The sequence below is a fragment of the Oryctolagus cuniculus genome, chromosome 21 (genome assembly GCF_051225735.1).
Source record: "Oryctolagus cuniculus isolate XC-2025 breed Fujian yellow rabbit chromosome 21, ASM5122573v1, whole genome shotgun sequence".
Taxonomy (NCBI): Eukaryota; Metazoa; Chordata; class Mammalia; order Lagomorpha; family Leporidae; genus Oryctolagus; species Oryctolagus cuniculus.
The window spans coordinates 20130103-20146998 of record NC_142887.1 but is presented as its reverse complement, the minus strand read 5'-3'; the positions used below and the strand labels follow the sequence as shown (position 1 = coordinate 20146998).

Here is a 16896-nt window from a genome sequence, read left to right as displayed (position 1 = left end):
CTCATTGTGGACTGTGAACCTCCAAAATTATGCACTGAAATAAACTTCCATAGGTAGCTAATCTCAGGTACTAATTAACGTGATGAAAAGCTGAAACTTGGTACTGAGGATTGGGGTTGTCATCATTAACTATTCCTGAAACTGTGCAAGAGCCTTTAAAATTAGTTTACCAAAAAAAGTTGAAGAGTTTAGAGGGGCAGACTAGAGAAAGTTCAGAATACCAGCAGCAGAGTGGGTGATTCTGATGATGGCTCAGAATACTGACAGGGTGTGGACACTAGAAGTCATGCTCATGAGGTTTTTAAAAAATTTATTTACTTTTAATTTACTTAAACAGCGAAGTAACAGACAGACACACTCAGATTGCTAAGCCGGTCTGTCCCACCACCAGCCCCGAGGCCTGGAAGGGTAGAATTATTTTGTGAAACCCTAGGGTGCTTTCAGCAAGCTTCCCAAGACCACCCTGTGATTCCTGTCCCTGTGTTCAGCCAGAAAAGCACTTTGGGATTGAAGCCATGGTTCCAGTGAGCTAAGGTGGCGCTCCTGCTGGTGTCCATGTGATGTTGGCTGTGCAAAATCCAAGAATTAGGGGTCCTGGTGGCTTTCACTGTGATTTCAAAGGGAAGTATGGGAGGCGAGGTAGAGTTGTGTCACAGGTTGGAGTCCCTGCATGGGGCAATGGCTAGTGAAGCTGAGGGAGTAAAGCCACAGTGGGGACTTCAGGAAGTTGGAAGTATCAGCATGAGACACCTATAGAGGAAAGCTGTAAGCAGCTTGCCAGGCAAGCCTGTGCAAGCCACTGACATCAGCATGCAGCCTCAGAGAGCAGGCATGTGGGCAGAGACCAGTAGCACCCCGGAGGTCTCCACACAGATTTCAAACAATGTCTCAGACAACCTGGCAGCCCAAGCAGGAACAGGTGGCAAGGGTAAAGTCACCACAGAGAAGCCCCACTAGGGCAATGCCAAATGGAAATATGGTCTTGGAGTTGCTGCACAGGCCCCAGCAGGCAATGCCTGGTGCAGCTGCAGAGACAACTCTCCCGTGAGAACCGAAGCACAGCCTACAAACAGCAGAGAAGCATCAGTGAACCTGCTCCCTCTCTAGATAGTTTGTCCAGGATGCCATTTATGGAGTTTCGGGATTTCACATTGCCCTGCTGGTTTTTGGTCTTGCTTTGGACTGACTGATCCCTTCTATTTTTTCTCCCCCTTTTGGAATGGAAATATTTACCCTTTTCTTGCTCTGATGATGTACTGTGGAAGTATATAACTTGTTTTTGATTTTACAGGGGGTACATAGCTAATGGATTTTTGCCTTGAGTCTCAAATGAGACTTTGAAGTTCTGAATTAGTGTTGGACTGATTTAAGATTCTGAAATTACTGGAAAAATTGTTAAAATGTCCATTATACCCAGAGTGATCTACAGATTTGATGCAATCCCCATCAAAATTCCAATGATAGATAGCAAAGAGGTGAGAGGTAGAGTTACAGAAAGTGAGAGGGAGAGATGAGAGAAAGATCTTCCCTCCGCTGGTACACTCCCCAAATAGCCACAATGGCTGGTGCTGTGCCGATCTGAAGCCAGGAGCCAAGTGCTTCTTCTTAGTCTCCCACACAGGTGCTGGGGCCCAAGCACTTGGGCCATCCTCCTCTGCCTTCCCAGGCCACAGCAGAGAGCTAGATCAGAAGAAGAGCAGCCAGGACTTAACAGGTGCCCATATGGGATGCCGGCGCTGCAGGTGGAGGATTAACCCACTGCACCACAGCGCCAGCCCCATGAACTGTGTATTGAAACACTGTGCCGAGCTGGTAAAGGGCAACATTGGGCAGATCCTAATGGCCCATGTCCCGAGGCCAGTGCCCATGAATGGACCTTTGAGACTTGTCCCCAGTATCAGGTGGAGATCTGTGGGATGGTGGTATGAACTTGATTCACTGTGTATCACTGCTAGCTTCACGTGGGCCTGGCATGCACCCCCAAGACCTTGTGACTGTGAGGTCCAGGTGTGACCTCCTAAGTGCCAATTTGGGGAGCCCAGGTGCTGCCTCTATTATCTCTCCTCCAACCTTGAGCAGACAGACACCACAGGACTATACTCAGCAGCACACTGGTAAAACAAAACAATAAGCAGATCTTAACATCTATCCCTAGACCAAATGCTACAGATGGAGCTTGTAGACCTCCTTCAGTGCCATGTGGGGTTCTGTGGCCCCAGCTGATTGGTCTTATATCCCAGCCAGCAACACCAGTGGCTGGTAGGGGCAGCCTCAGGCTCTGAGTACACCCCAGTAGCAGACTATAGCAGGGTGGCCTTTGTTCTATCCCAGGCTGCACTGGTCTTGGAGGGCTGAAGGACCTGAGTGTGGGCTAGCATTATGGTGACATGACTAGGTGTCTGGGCCTACCCCAGCTACAGGAAGAGATTTGTTGGAATCAACTACCCCTTTGTAAACACCTCCTTAATTTATTATTTTTTCTTTATTTATTTGAAAGGGGGGGTGGGAGGAGGGGGACCTTCCATATGCTGATCACTCCTCAAATGGCCACAACAGCAGGGCTGGACTAGGCTGAAACCAGGTGCCTGGAACTCCATTCTGGTCTCCATCCTGGTTTCCCACATGGGTGTGGAGGCCCAAAGATTTGGGTAATTTGCTGCTGCTTTCCTGGGCACATTAGCAGGCAGCTGGATTGGAAGTAGAGCAGCTAAAGGCTGGCACTGTGGCGCAGTGGGTTAAGGCCCTGGCCTGAATTGCCGGCATCCTATATGGGTGCTGGCTTGAGTCCTGGCTGCTCCTCTTCCAATCCAGCTCTCTGCTATGGCCTGGGAAAGCAGTAGAAGATGGCCCAAGTCTTTGGGCCCCTACACCCATGTGGGAGACCCAGAAGAAGCTCCTGGCTCCTGGCTTCAGATTGGCACAGCTCCGGCCATTGTGGCCATCTGAGGAGTGAACCAGCAGTTCGAAGTCCTCTCTGTCTCTACCTCTCTCTGTAACTCTTTCAAATAAATAAAAAATAAATCTTACCAAAAAAAGTAGAGCAGCTGGGACTTGAACCAGTGTCCATATGGCATGCTGACATTGCAGGCAGTGGCTTAATGCCAAAATGATGGCCTCCCTAGTTCATTTTTTTAAACAAATTTATTTGACAGGTAAAGACTCTGCCTTTCAAATAATTAAATAAATCTTTAAAAAAATAAAAGGGGAAAAAAAAAAACCACCAGCGCCGCAGCTCACTAGGCTAATCCTCCACCTAGCGGTGCCGGCACCCCAGGTTCTAGTCCTGGTTGGGGTGCTGGTTCTGTCCCGGTTGCTCCTCTTCCAGTCCAGCTCTCTGCTGTGGCCCGGGAAGGCAGTGGAGGATGGCCCAAGTGCTTGAGTCCTGCACCTGCATGGGAGACCAGGAGGAAACATCTGGCTCTTGGCTTCGGATTGGTGCAGCGCACCAGCTGTAGCAGCCATTTGGGGGGTGAACCAACGGAAAGAAAACATTTCTGTCTCTAACTCTGCCTGTCAAAAAATAAATAAATAAATAAATAAATAAAAGGGCGGCCAGCGCCATGGCTCACTTGGCTAATCCTCTGCCTGTAGCGCCGGCATCCCATATGGGTGCTGGGTTCTAGTCCCAGTTGCTCCTCTTCCAGTCCAGCTCTCTGCTATGGCCTGGGAAGGCAGTGGAGGACGGCCCAAGTGCTTGGGCCCCTGCACCTGCATGGGAGACCAGGAGGAAGCACCTCACTCCTGGCTTTGGATTGGCGTAGCTCCAGCCATAGCAGCCATTTGGAGGTGAACCATCAGAGGGAAGACCTTTCTCTCTGTGTCTCTAACTCTATCAAATAAAAAAAAAATAAAAAGGTTTTTGCTTTCACTCCACAAAACTGTTTCCTCAGACAGATGGTGTTCCTTAGGCAGAATAAAGACTTACCTCAGAGGATCCTCCAGTGGCTTGGTGTCATTCTAACAGGGAATGTGAGTCCATTTTATTCTTTACTGATTACAATTTTACTAATTAAAATATTTGTAACATTAGCTGCTGACACTAATTAGGTGAGAGCAGCTGTCCCCAATCTTGCTTTTATATTAGAATAGTAAGTCTCATCCCTGGCAAAATATCACAATCACCTGCTTTTAAGAATCCTGACGCCCTAGGGTCACATCCCAGACTGATCAGGTCAAATCTCTGGGGTTGGACCTAGGCTCAGTGTTCGGCTCAAATGCTGCTCAACTGATTCTAATATGCAATCAGGGATGAGACTTGCCATCTTAGAATACAGGAATAAGATTTACTAAGTCACTTTAAAATCGAGTACAAAAGGTTTACATCCAAAAGAGATGAAACCAATTGAAATGGGTAGATACAAACAGAATCTGAAGTCAGCAAGAATTAAGCATGGAAATAGGTGTTAGCAAGCACCTACACAGCCTCCATTTGCAGGGAAGTTTGAGAAAAGACACTACTGTTAATCTAGTCAGATTCAGGCACATTAGAATTTTCACCTGTATAGCCCCAGCATACTGCTTCCCCACTATCAGGAATTGAGCAACTATTATGAGACCAAAACTCAACAAGTGTTCCTTTAGTCCTCATGCAACTTTATGAGATAGGTTTCTATTTTACAAATGAGGCATAGAAAGGCACAAATAGTATATTTCTAAACAAGTCTCCTTGTCCAGTGGTTCCCAATGTATAAGTTACAGATCTTTTTGGGATACTAAGTTGCTCTAAGAGTAGAAACTGGGGGCTAGCATTGTGGCATAGCAGGTTAAGCAGCCGCTTGAGACACCAGCATCCCACACCAGCATTGGTCCCTGTCTGGCTGCTCCACTTCCCATCCAGCTCCCTGATAATGGCCTGGGAAAGCAGTGGAAGATGGCCCAAGAGTTTGGGATCCTGCACCCACGTGGGAAACCAGGATACAGCTCAGGGCTCCTGGCTTTGGTTTGGCCAGCCCTGGCTTTTACGGCCATTTGGGGAGTGAACCATCAGATGGAAGATCTCGCTCCTTCTCTGTCTCTCTCTACTTCTGCTTTTCAAATAAATAAATCAATTTTTTTAAAAGATTGATTTATTTTACTTGAAAGTCAGAGTTACACAGAGAGGAGGAGAGGCAGAGAGAGAGAGAGGTCTTCCATCCACTGGTTCACTCCCCAATTGGCCGCAACAACCGCAGCTGGGCTGATCCGAAGCCAGGAGCCAGAAGCCAAGAGCTTCTTCTAGGTCTCCCAAGTGGATGCAGGGGCCCAAGGGCTTGAGCCATCTTCTACTGCTTTCCCAGGCCATCAGCAGAGAGCTGGATAGGAAGTGGAGCAGCCAGGACTCGAACCTGCTCCCATATAGGATGCCAGCACTCAGGCGGCAGCTTTACCTGCTATGCCACAGTGCCAGCCCCAGTAAATAAATCTTTAAAAGGGGGGGGGGGCACAGGGGTAGACAGTTAGCCTAGCACTTAAGATCCTGGTTGGAATGCCTGTATCCCACACTGGAGTACCTGGGTTCCATTCCCAGCTCTGGTTCCTGATTCCAGCTTCCTGCTTATGTGGACCCTGAGAAACAGCAGTCAGGGATCAAGTGGCTGGGTTCCAGCCTCCAATGTGGGATGCCTGGATCCAGTTCCCAGCTTCAGCCTAGCCCAGTGCCAGGCATGGTGGAAACTTGGGGAGTGAACTACCAAGATGACAGCTTTCTGTCTGCCTGCCTCTCAAATACATAAGAAATCACTGTTGTTGAATATTTTAAAAAATAAAGTAGTAGAAAGCACTGCCTGTAGATTGAATAAGTATATCATGTTGGTGAATGCTGTTGTGATTACATAATATGGATCCTTCTCAAAATATTATTCAATCCCTAATAATGTGTTATCTTAATAGTTTTAATCAATATGCTGATACTAAAGTATGTCTATTACCAAGTTAGAGTCTACAGTTACATATATTTAAAAGGGATAAACTGGAATCCTGATGCACTGGTGATATTGGTGAAAATATAAAACAGTAGATGCTTCTCTGAAAATCAGTTTGGTTTACTTAAAAAGTTATACAGCCTTTCATGAAACAGTTCCAACCTAGGTATATGCACAAGAGAAATGAAAACACATGTTCACAAAAATGCTTGTACATGAATGTTCATAGCAGCACTATTCATAATAGCCAAAAACTGTAAATAATTCAAAAGTCTATCAACTGGTTGGTAGATAAACAAAATGTATCCACAAGTGAAATACTATTCAGCAATACAAATGATTTATTATGTGCTATAGCAGGACTAAACCTCAAACACACTAAATGCTAGAAGCTTGACACAAAAATTATGCACTGATTTCATTTTAATGAAATATCCAGAAAAGAAAAATCAATACAGACAGAAGACAGGTCACTGCTTGCCTGGGACTGAAGGTAGGCAGAGGAGTGAGGACCGACTACAGAAAGAACTTTCGGGTGTGATGGAAACATTTTAAAACTGGATTTTATAGTGATATTACATTTATACACTTACTACATATATTTACTATAAAATAACTGATTTACATACTTACAATGGGTGAAGTTATACTTCAATGTGCCTATTCAAAAACACTTTAGGTTTCAAAGCAGGGAAGAGTTCTTACACTGAAAGACTGAGAATCAGTGATCTAGTTAGGGTGAAGGAATTCTACAGAGTATGTATTGAAGGAAGTGAAATATCAATTTTCTGGGTGGGTAAAACCTTTTAGTAATTGGTTAAATCTGTATGCATTTGAACCAAGAAACTGAGTCTAATTCTAAAACATACCCAGCTTTTAGTCAAGGTGCTCAGTCCTCTGTAGAGCAGACTTGGGTGAGCAGTTGATTCTGCCAATTACATGCACTGACCATAGTAAATGGCAAAATGGAAACGACTTTTAAAAAGGTACTGAGGTACTCTTGGTGGCTGCTAGGAGAGATCAAAGCTGCTGGGAGGGGGCTGGCGCCATGGTGCACTAGGTTGATCCTCTGCCTGCGGCCGGCATCCCATATGGGCACCGGGTTCTAGTCCTGGTTGCTCCTCTTCCAGTCCAGCTCTCTGCTGTAGCCTGGGAGTGCAGTGGAGAATGGCCCAGGTGCTTAGGCCCTGCACCCACATGGGAGACCAGGAAGAGGCACCTGGCTCCTGGCTTCAGATCGGCGTAGTTCTGGACGTAGTGGCCATTTGGGGAGTGAACCAACATATGGAAGACCTTTCTGTCTCTCTGTCTGTAACTCTACCTGTCAAATAAATAAATAAATCTTAAAAAAAAAAAAAAAAGCTGCTGGGAGAACAGCAGCAAAAGCGTCAAGAAGGAAGTAAACGGCTGAGTCTGAGGACTGGGAGAGATTCCACCAGGTGGCAAAGGGAGACAGGAGACAGGAAGGCACAAATACAGTGATAATGGGAGACACAGCTGGAAAGGTATTCTGGGTCTGAATGGGCCTTTTTTTTGTTACGCAAAGGCGCGTCCCTAGAAGGACTCAAGAGTTTGCAAGGTGGAAGGTATCTCTGACAACAGAAAAAAAAAATGCAAAGGGGCAGAGCTTAAATACAAGGGATTACTGATTGAAGAAAGCTTCAAGGAGGGATGGGGCAGCAAGAAGGGAAAGGAGGAAGGGAGACTGTCCTGACCAGAAGGGAAGGTCTTGAACTTCGAGACCTGCTGAGGGCTTCTGCTTTGTCACTTTCCTTGATTCTCAAGGGATCTGTCTCTTCCATTGTTTAAGTCCATATAACCCACACCTTTAGTAAGCTGTATTTAATAAGACACATTTTCATTCTTTTTCTAAAAACAAAAAGACTCTATTTGGTAAATAAATTCCTTTCACTTTAGCTAAGTGACATCATGGCAAAGAATGGCTTTTTCATTCAAATCCTGCCAGTTTTCAAACAGGATGTCAATTTTGAAAGACTGGCCTATGCTATGCTGGCTATGCTATGCTATGTTCTATTTCAATTTGTTTTTTGAGGAATAAGTCAAATATTTAACTGTCAGACTGCAAGGCTCTGACTTGACCTGAAATAACTGGTGTGCTCTTCAAAGAGCTCCTGTTGAACACTGAAGTTCTTCTTTAATAATGTATGTGACTGCCCGCTAGTTAAGTGAATAAAACAGAACACTATAATTTAAGCAAACAATAAGTTTTACTGCAAATATTTGTAAACCTTGTTTTCTACAAAGACTTTTTTTATACCATGCATTTGCATTAACCACAGCTTTAGTGGCTCTGTGACCTCAGATGAGTCACATCCTCTTGGGCCTCAGTTGTTTATTTAACTGTGAGATGAAAAGGGTCAGACAAGATAAGAATCAGGCAAGATGGGTTAGCCTGGGCCTTCAGCAACTGTAACATGAATAGATCCTCACCATCTTAAAACATTATGCTAGAAATCTAAAGTCAAATTAGTAATTATCTATCCTTTCAGTCTTCAGAACAAATCAATATGCCTTTTCTGGATCCCTGCCACATGTGTGGAACTAAGCATTACAGGATAAAACACCTGTAGAAAGATATAGTCCCTGTTTTCACATTATCTAACAACCTAACAGGAAAAAAAAACAAACATTAAATTACAGACATTAAATTAAAAAAAAAAAAAAAACCTGGACCAAAGGCTTTATTGTTTATATAAATTAAGAGTCTGATCATTCATTTCCAAAAGCCCCCAGATGAGAGCAGCATCAAGGACAGTGATTACACTCCATGTGTAACCCTCCCAAAGGAGGCAGCACGCTGGTCTGGGGGGAGTATGGCAGGTCTCATATTCATATTACATAATTCTGTAGAATGGATAAAGAAACAGACTGTGTCAAGAATTCAGCTAATACTTCCTGTCCTTAATTTAAATAATATTAGAACACATGAACTCAATATGTTTACTTATATCATTAAAGGAAAGGAAAATAGACATATGCTAAAACATCTGACATCACAGTTACGTTTTACTCTGAGGCTGACAAGAACAGTGTCATAGGAAGAGGGATAAATGGTATCCATAGCAACATCACCAGACTGGGACAATATAAAAATCTGTAACCTAGCAACTGATGACGAGATATGTCTGTAAGGGGAATTCTTCCAGTTCTGCAAGTGACAAACATGCAGCACTGAATGTAACTAATCACACCAGGGCAATGTGGAAAACCTGACTCGTAGGGAGCTGAGAAATGTCAACCTCAAAACCTTGGTACTATCATGCATAATTTTAAACAGGAAAATCACATAAACACCTCCTCACTTTCCATACTGTCAACTCTGTGCAGGAAAAGCACCTATGTGTCATGACTGGAATGGAAAATTAATTCCGTTGTGCAACCAATCATCTCAATCACTATTGCTTGTTATATAGAGCAATGAGTTTAGGTGAGAAGAGAAACCAACCCTGGTTCTAGAACAGGATGAGTTTTGCTTGCAAAGAAGGTAGCACGACAAAGCTACTAGGCACAATATGCATCATGTGAGAAATTTCCCCCTAAGAACTGTCTTTCTGACAGAGATCACACCCACAGAAGCAGACATTTACAGAATGAAGGAATCATGTAATTCAGCCTTCTTGTTTTACTTAGACTCAGAGCAAAGATTTACTCAAGGTCAGAAAGTTAGTGACAAAGTGTGGGTTCGAATAACCTAGGTCTCCTGTTTTCCAGGTCAACCCTTTCCATTCATACAACATGCTATTTTTTCTTTTTCATGGTTAAACAGGAATGCTGGGCTTCATAGGAATGAGAAATTTCTATCATGTAAAGCCATCAAGATCTTAGGGTTTATCTGTTTTCAGTTATTGTCCACAACAACAAAACCACCAACCCAGTCAAGAAATAGGCAAAGGACTTAGACATTTTTCAAAAGAGGAAATTCAAATGGCCAACAGACACATGAAAAAATGTTCTGGATCACCAGCCGTCAGGGAAATATATCAAAACCACAATGAGGTTTCACCTCACCCCAGTTAGATTGGCTTTCATACAGAAATCAATGAACAACAAATGCTAGCGAGGAAGTGGGGGAAAAGGTATCCTAATCCACTGCTGATGGGAATGTAAACTGGTAAAACCACTATAGAAGACAGTATGGAGATACCTCAGAAATCTGAATATAGTCCTACCATGTGACACAGCCATTCACTCCTGGGAATTTACCCAAGGGAAATGAAATCAGCAAATAAGAGAGTTACCTGCACCCCCGTGTTTATTGCTGCTCCATGCACAATAGCTAAGACATGGACTCAACCCAAATGCCCGTCAACTGAAGACTAGAAAAAGAAATTATGGGAGGCCAGCACCGAGGCTCACTAGGCTAATCCTCTGCCTTGCGGCGCTGGCACACTGGGTTCTAGTCCTGGTCGGGGCGCCGGATTCTGTCCCGGTTGCCCCTCTTCCAGGCCAGCTCTCTGCTGTGGCCTGGGAGTACAGTGGAGGATGGCCCAAGTACTTGGGCCCTGCACCCCATGGGAGACCAGGAAAAGCACCTGGCTCCTGCCATCGGATCAGCGTGGTGCGCCAGCCCCAGAGCACCGGCCATGGCGGCCATTGGAGGGTGAACCAACAGCAAAGAAGACCTTTCTCTGTGTCTCTCTCTCTCACTATGCACTCTGCCTGCCAAAAAAAAAAAAAAAAAAGGAAATTATGGGATATGTACACTATGGTATACTATACAGTAGTAAAAAAAAAATGAAATCTGATCATTTGCAACAAAATGGATGAATCTGGAAAATACCATGCTTAGTGAAATAAGCCAGTCTCAAAGGGATAAATATCGTATGTTCTCCCTGATCTGTGATAACTAACTGAGCACCTAAAAGGCAATCTTTAGAAGTGAAATTGACATTGAGAAGCAATGACTTGAACAGCTCTTGTCTTGACTGTAGACGAACAGTTTTTTTTTTTCTTTGCTTAATACTATTTGTTGAACTCTTTACTCAACATAGTTAATCAAATGTGTACAAAGGCAACTGAAAATAGATCTCAGTAAAAAATAAGACTGGGAATAAGAGAGGGAGGAGAAGGCTGTAACTGTAAAACTGTATAGCTCTACGTACATCCCTCCCTCCTTCCCTCCCTCCCTCTCCCTCCCTCTCTCTCTCTCTCTCTCTCTTTCTTTCTTTCTTTATGAGAGAGAGACAGAGAGAAAGGTCTTTCTTCCATTGGTTCACTCCCCAGATGGCCGCAATGGCTAGAGCTGTGCTAATCTGAAGCCAGGAGCTTCTTCCGGGTCTCCCATGTGGGTGCAGGGGACTGAACACTTGGGACATCTTCTACTGCTTTCCCAGACCATAGCAGAGAGCTTGATTGTAAGAGGAGCAGCCGGGACTCGAACCGGCCCCCATATGGGATTCGGGCACCGCAGGTGGAGGATTAACTTACTGTGCTACAGCGCTGGCCCCACCTACGGACTTACTTCTAAGGGTACAGTTTAAAAACTTGCCATGGTACCTCTAATCCCATTTAAGCTGGGTGGTAAAAATAACATCTTAAGTGTTAAAGTGATCATATTGAGTGTTGAAGTGATCACATAAATAAGATCAAAGGTCTGATAATAATAGAATTAAAAAGGAGAGAATGCTCCAACATGGGAAGCAGTCCACACAGCAGACTCATAGAATGAAAATAGCTTTAAACAGCACTCTGACCTCAGAATCAGCCATTAAGAAATTCTGGTCTGGCTGAAAAGCCCGAGAGCATTTCAGGCATGTATAGCCAAGACACTGTGGCAAAAAAAAAAAAAAAAAAAAAAAAAAAAAAAAAAAAAATAAATCCTACATGAAGGATCTCTGTGAGTGAGACCCCAGTGGAAAAAAGTGGCCAAAGAAGGATGTACTTTTCTCTGAAAGAAAGGAGAGAACTTCCACTTTGCTATGGCCTTGTCTAAATACTGATGGAGATTGTGTATTCAAAAGGCTTCCATAGCCTTGGCAGCTCATGTCAAGAGCCTTGGGTGGTCACCAACGTCATACATAAGAGTGTTAATTGCTAAATTAACAACAGGAGTCACTGTGCACTTATTTACTTCCCATGCAGTACTTCTGTCCTCAATGAATTGTACTACGAGAATTAACTGTAAAACTTGTTCTCAGTGTGTGTGTGTGTGTGTCTGTGTGTGTGTGTGTGCGTGCGCGCAAACTGTTGAAATCTTAGTATGGAGTTGGCCTTTGGGTATAGTTAATTGAAAATGAATCTTAATGGAGAATGGGACTGAGAATGGGGGGAGGTGAGGGGTGGGAGAGGGGTGGGAGGGCCAGTATAGTGAGAAGAATCACTATATTCCTAAAGTTGTATTTATGAAATTTGTACTCATTAAATGAAAGATTTCTTTGGAGAACAAAAAAAGTTACTGTCACCCTACCTCATATAACCATGAATGGATCTATCCTACTCCAAGGCAATCAGACAAAGATGCTGCCTTTTCTTACAACGTCAAAGGAACTAACTCACCTCTGTGATTATCAGGGATATTGCCTGAGTACAAAAAGACCAAATAGCTTCTCTATTTGGGTAGAATGGTGTATGCGTACAAAAAAGGGAGCCACTGTTACAACTATGTCAGCCCTGGAATCTTAACTATTCAGGACTGCAAAGGACTCAGTAACTGGCCAGTTCAACCCTTTCAGAAAATGGAAGGTTGGAGAAGTCAAGTCCAGGAGTCTCTCCTGACACTGTTAGGGTTCAGACTGGTCAGCTGTTCACTGACCTCTCTCTTTCCCCTGGGCACTATATGGGCCGACATTGCCCAGCCTCTCCTATAACTAAGTGTGGCCCTGTGACTGAGCTCTGATGCGTGCCATTTCCAGGCAAGGCTCTTTCCCTTCTGCTATCACCCTGGACAGCACCTCTTGAAGATGGCTGGGTCACAAGATGCAAAGAGATGGCAGCATCACTGAATCACTGCCTGAACTGACAGTCACTCCCTGATCAGGAAGACCAGTTTTTAACTCCCGTTAAGCTACTAAAATCTGAAGATTTATCTATTACAGCAACTCAATGTTAACTGGTAAAACCATAACTAGGATTATCCTTCTATAAATAAAGAATATGAACCCCCCCCCCTTTTTTTGACAGGCAGAGTTAGACAGTGAGAGAGACAGAGAGAAAGGTCTTCCTTTCCATTGGTTCACCTCCCAAATGGCCAATACAGCCAGTGCGCTGCACCAATCTGAAGCCAGGAGCCAGGAGCCAGGAGCTGGGTGCTTTCTTCTGGATCTCCCACGTGGGTGCAGGGCCCAAGGACTTGGGCCATCCTCTACTGCCTTCCCGGGCCACAGCAGGGAGCTGGACTGGAAGAGGAGCAACCGGGACAGAACTGGGCGCCCCAACTGGGACTAGAACCCGGCGTGCTGGTGCTGCAGGCGGAGGATTAGCCAAGTGAGCCATGGTGCTGGCTGACACCCACTTTTTTAAAGATTTTATTTATTTGAGAGGTAGAGTTACAGACAGAGACAGAGAGAAAGGTCTTCCTTCCATTGGTTCCCTCCCTAAATAGCCATAACAGCCAGAGCTGTGCCAGTCTGAAGCCAGGAGCCAGGTGGTTCTTCCCAGTCTCCCAGGTGGGTGCAGGGATCCATGGACTTGGGCCACCCTCTACTGCTTTCCCAGGCCATAGCAGAGAGCTTGATTGGAAGAGGATCAGCTGGGACTAGAACCAGCGCCCATATGGGATGCCAGTGCCACAGGCGGAGGATTAAGCTACTGTGCCACAGTGCCAGCCCCGACCCCCCCTTTTAAAAATCAATACTGCATGATTTATTTCCAAAAGAGATGACTTGTTTTACTTGTTGAGCCAGTAATAACCCTGCTGGAAGTCGCAAATAACTGGGACTGCAGACTTGGGAAAGTCACTTAACTTTCCTGCAGCTCAGCTTCCTTAACTAGTTACAGACTACTGATTTGCAAATTATTTTTTCTTTAATACACAGCTGAAAAATTCTTTCCAAATCATATATCAAGCAGAATGAAGGGGAAATGAAGAAGTGGACAGCAGTCCACCAGCTTAATGTCTCCTTCAGTTCCTCCTGGCAGCTTCCTGAGGTGCTGCTTGGAGACCGGGGCTCCCAAGCACGCAAGTCTGAGACCTGCTCCTCAGGACCAATGATTTCAGAATCATGCGGGCTTTCTGTTGGCGGCACAAATCTTTTCCATGTGAAATGTTTTAAGAAGCCTCAATAAACAGAGCAGATAATCTTTTTTTTTTTTTTTTTTTTTTTTTTTTTTTTTTGACAGGCTGAGTGGACAGGGAGACAGAGAGAAAGGTCTTCCTTTTGCCGTTGGTTTACCTTCCAATGGCCGCCGCGGCCGGCGCACTGTGGTGATCCGAAGGCAGGAGCCAGGTGCTTCTCCTGGTCTCCCATGGGGTGCAGGGCCCAAGGACATAGGCCATCCTCCACTGCCTTCCCTGGCCACAGCAGAGAGCTGGCCTGGAAGAGGGGCAACCAGGACAGAATCCGCCGCCCTGACCGGGACTAGAACCCGGTGTGCCGGTGCCGCAAGGTGGAGGATTAGCCTATTGAGCTGCGGCGCCAGCCCAGAGCAGATAATCTTTTATCAATATTAAAATATTTTACAAATTTAAATGTATAAAATTTCTAAACTCAGAAGAATGAGGCCTTTTCAAAACACATGAAATAGGAAGATAAGGGGAACAGTGGTAGTCTTACTCAGTATTAATATTTTGTGGATTTAGTTTTGCTCTCAAATATTGAAAATGATTTTATTTACTCAGTGAAATAGTTACAAACGCAACGAGTTTTTAGACAGCCACCCTCACAATGGGTAACATTCCTTAGTTAAAAGAGCAAGAATCTGTAATCCCAGTATCTCACACAGGCCAGCACAAGTAGAGGCACTGATGGTGTCTTCTGTTTAAAAGTGGTTTTAGGGGCCAGCGCCATGGCTCACTTGGTTAATCCTTCGCCTGCGGCGCTGGCATCCCATATGGGTGCCGGGTTCTAGTCCTGGTTGCTCCTCTTCCAGTCCAGCTCTCTGCTGTGGCCCGGAAAGGAAGTGAAGGATGGCCCAAGTGCTTGGGCCCCTGCACCCACGTGGGAGACCAGGAGGAAGCACCTGGCTCCTGGCTTCAGATCAGCGCAGCAGCAGCCATGGTGGCCATTTGGGGGGTGAACCAACGGAAGGAAGACCTTTCTCTCTGTCTCTCTCTCTGTGTCTAACTCTGTCAAATTAAAAAAAAAAGTGGTGTTTATACTACACTATATCTATTTCAGTCACGGTTTTTCAAAATGTTGCAAGTTTTAAAAACACAAACAAATTTGCAGAACATTTTACAAATCACTGGCCCAAACTCTTGTAGTTCTAAAAATCATAAAATAGCACACTGAATTGTTTCCCAGAACCTGATCAAGAGTGAGATGTTGTTATCAGCATCAAAGGATTACATACTCTTCTGCTGGTTATGTTTATTCACTGAATACTGATATTTTATTTTTCAAAGCAACAATATTTAGGGGCCAGAAAAAAAAAAAGCTAGCTAGCATAGGTAACAAAAGAGAGTGTAATTTTCTGCTAATTAATTTTTTCTCTGCCTGTAAACTCCAGGCTTCCTGCTACCTGCAATCCATTTGAGGACACCACCCTACATCAGGCCAGAACAGCTTATTCAGCTATTTTCATCTCCAACACAACACACAAGTTGTCTGCAGGGACTGAGGAAATTCAGATTTCAATATCAAAAAAAGGCTGACACCCCAGTAATTCACTTGAATCTTGGGACTTGCCACCTCCAAAACTTAAGCTTTAACATGAAAGTTTCAGAAAGTTATAGAAAATGTTCATTCTTCTAGCTCAATTTTTCCATGAAGTACTTGAAGCCCCTTCATATGGGAGAACCTTAAACTTTCCTATTCAATAAAGAAAATCAGAACTAGAACTAGATACAGTTGCAACCAACACAGCTAACCTGAAGGCACTTGAATCAAGTATAGATTGCTGGGTAAATAAGAACAGGTTTAAATAATCAACACAAGACTAGCAATAAAAACACCCACATGCTGAGAGGATAGGCAATCACCACTGTAACGGGCTGACCTACTAACTAGCAATAACACCAATGTGGAAATGCTGTCTTCCGAGAAAAGAGCTCCTATATGCAACAGCCCCTTTTACACCTCAGCTGAAGTGATCCTCTCAACATAATTTTTCATCTTTTTAGCACACCCTTGATCTAACAGACAGAAACTGCTAAAAACGAATCCTAAACCTTTGGATTTATTTAACCCATTGACACTAAAATAAAGTTAAGTGGCATCTAAAAAAATGCCACCAGCAAATAGGTAAAAAATCAACTACACCAACGAGAAAGAAAAACACATGAAAAGGTTTTTACTTCTGATTCACTACCCGTCCTCAAAGATGTTCAAAGACCAATTCTCAAGCCAGAGGTTAACCTGTAACCAATGCCAGACCTTGGGCAAGCATCATTAAACATTTTTCTCCCTTTTATTTATTTTAAAAGCAAAGAGACAGAGAAAGATACACACAGAGATCTTCCTTCTGCTGGTTCACTCCCCAAATACCCACAGCCAGGGCTGGGCCAGGCAGAAGCAAGAGACTCTTACCTGCCAAATAAATAATTATGACTACTTCTGTCGTGGGGCCAATGAAACCAGAGGAAGTCAGGTGTGACTGTCCTCTGGAAATTTAAGATACTATTATTTGGCCTGGGAAATAATCTTTTGTCAGTTCTTCTAAGGATAAGATGACTAAAAATTGTCATTTTTTTTCTACCACACCTGTAAATGAAAAAAACCAACACAGTCCCCCACGTCAAAAGGAACAATTAGGGGCAAGCTTGTAGATAAAGCTGCCACCTACAATGCTGGCATCCTATATGGGTGCCAGTTGGTCTCAGCTGCTCTAATTCCAATCCAGTTCTTTGCTACTGCACCTGGAAAGCAGTGGCAGCTGG

General features: G+C 44.2%; 1 protein-coding gene across 5 annotated transcripts in view; it reads right to left on the bottom strand.

Moving 5' to 3' along the window:
• Nucleotides 1-16896, bottom strand: part of BICDL1 (BICD family like cargo adaptor 1) — a 109025-nt gene that overhangs the window by 67557 nt on the left and 24572 nt on the right. The window lies entirely within an intron of this gene.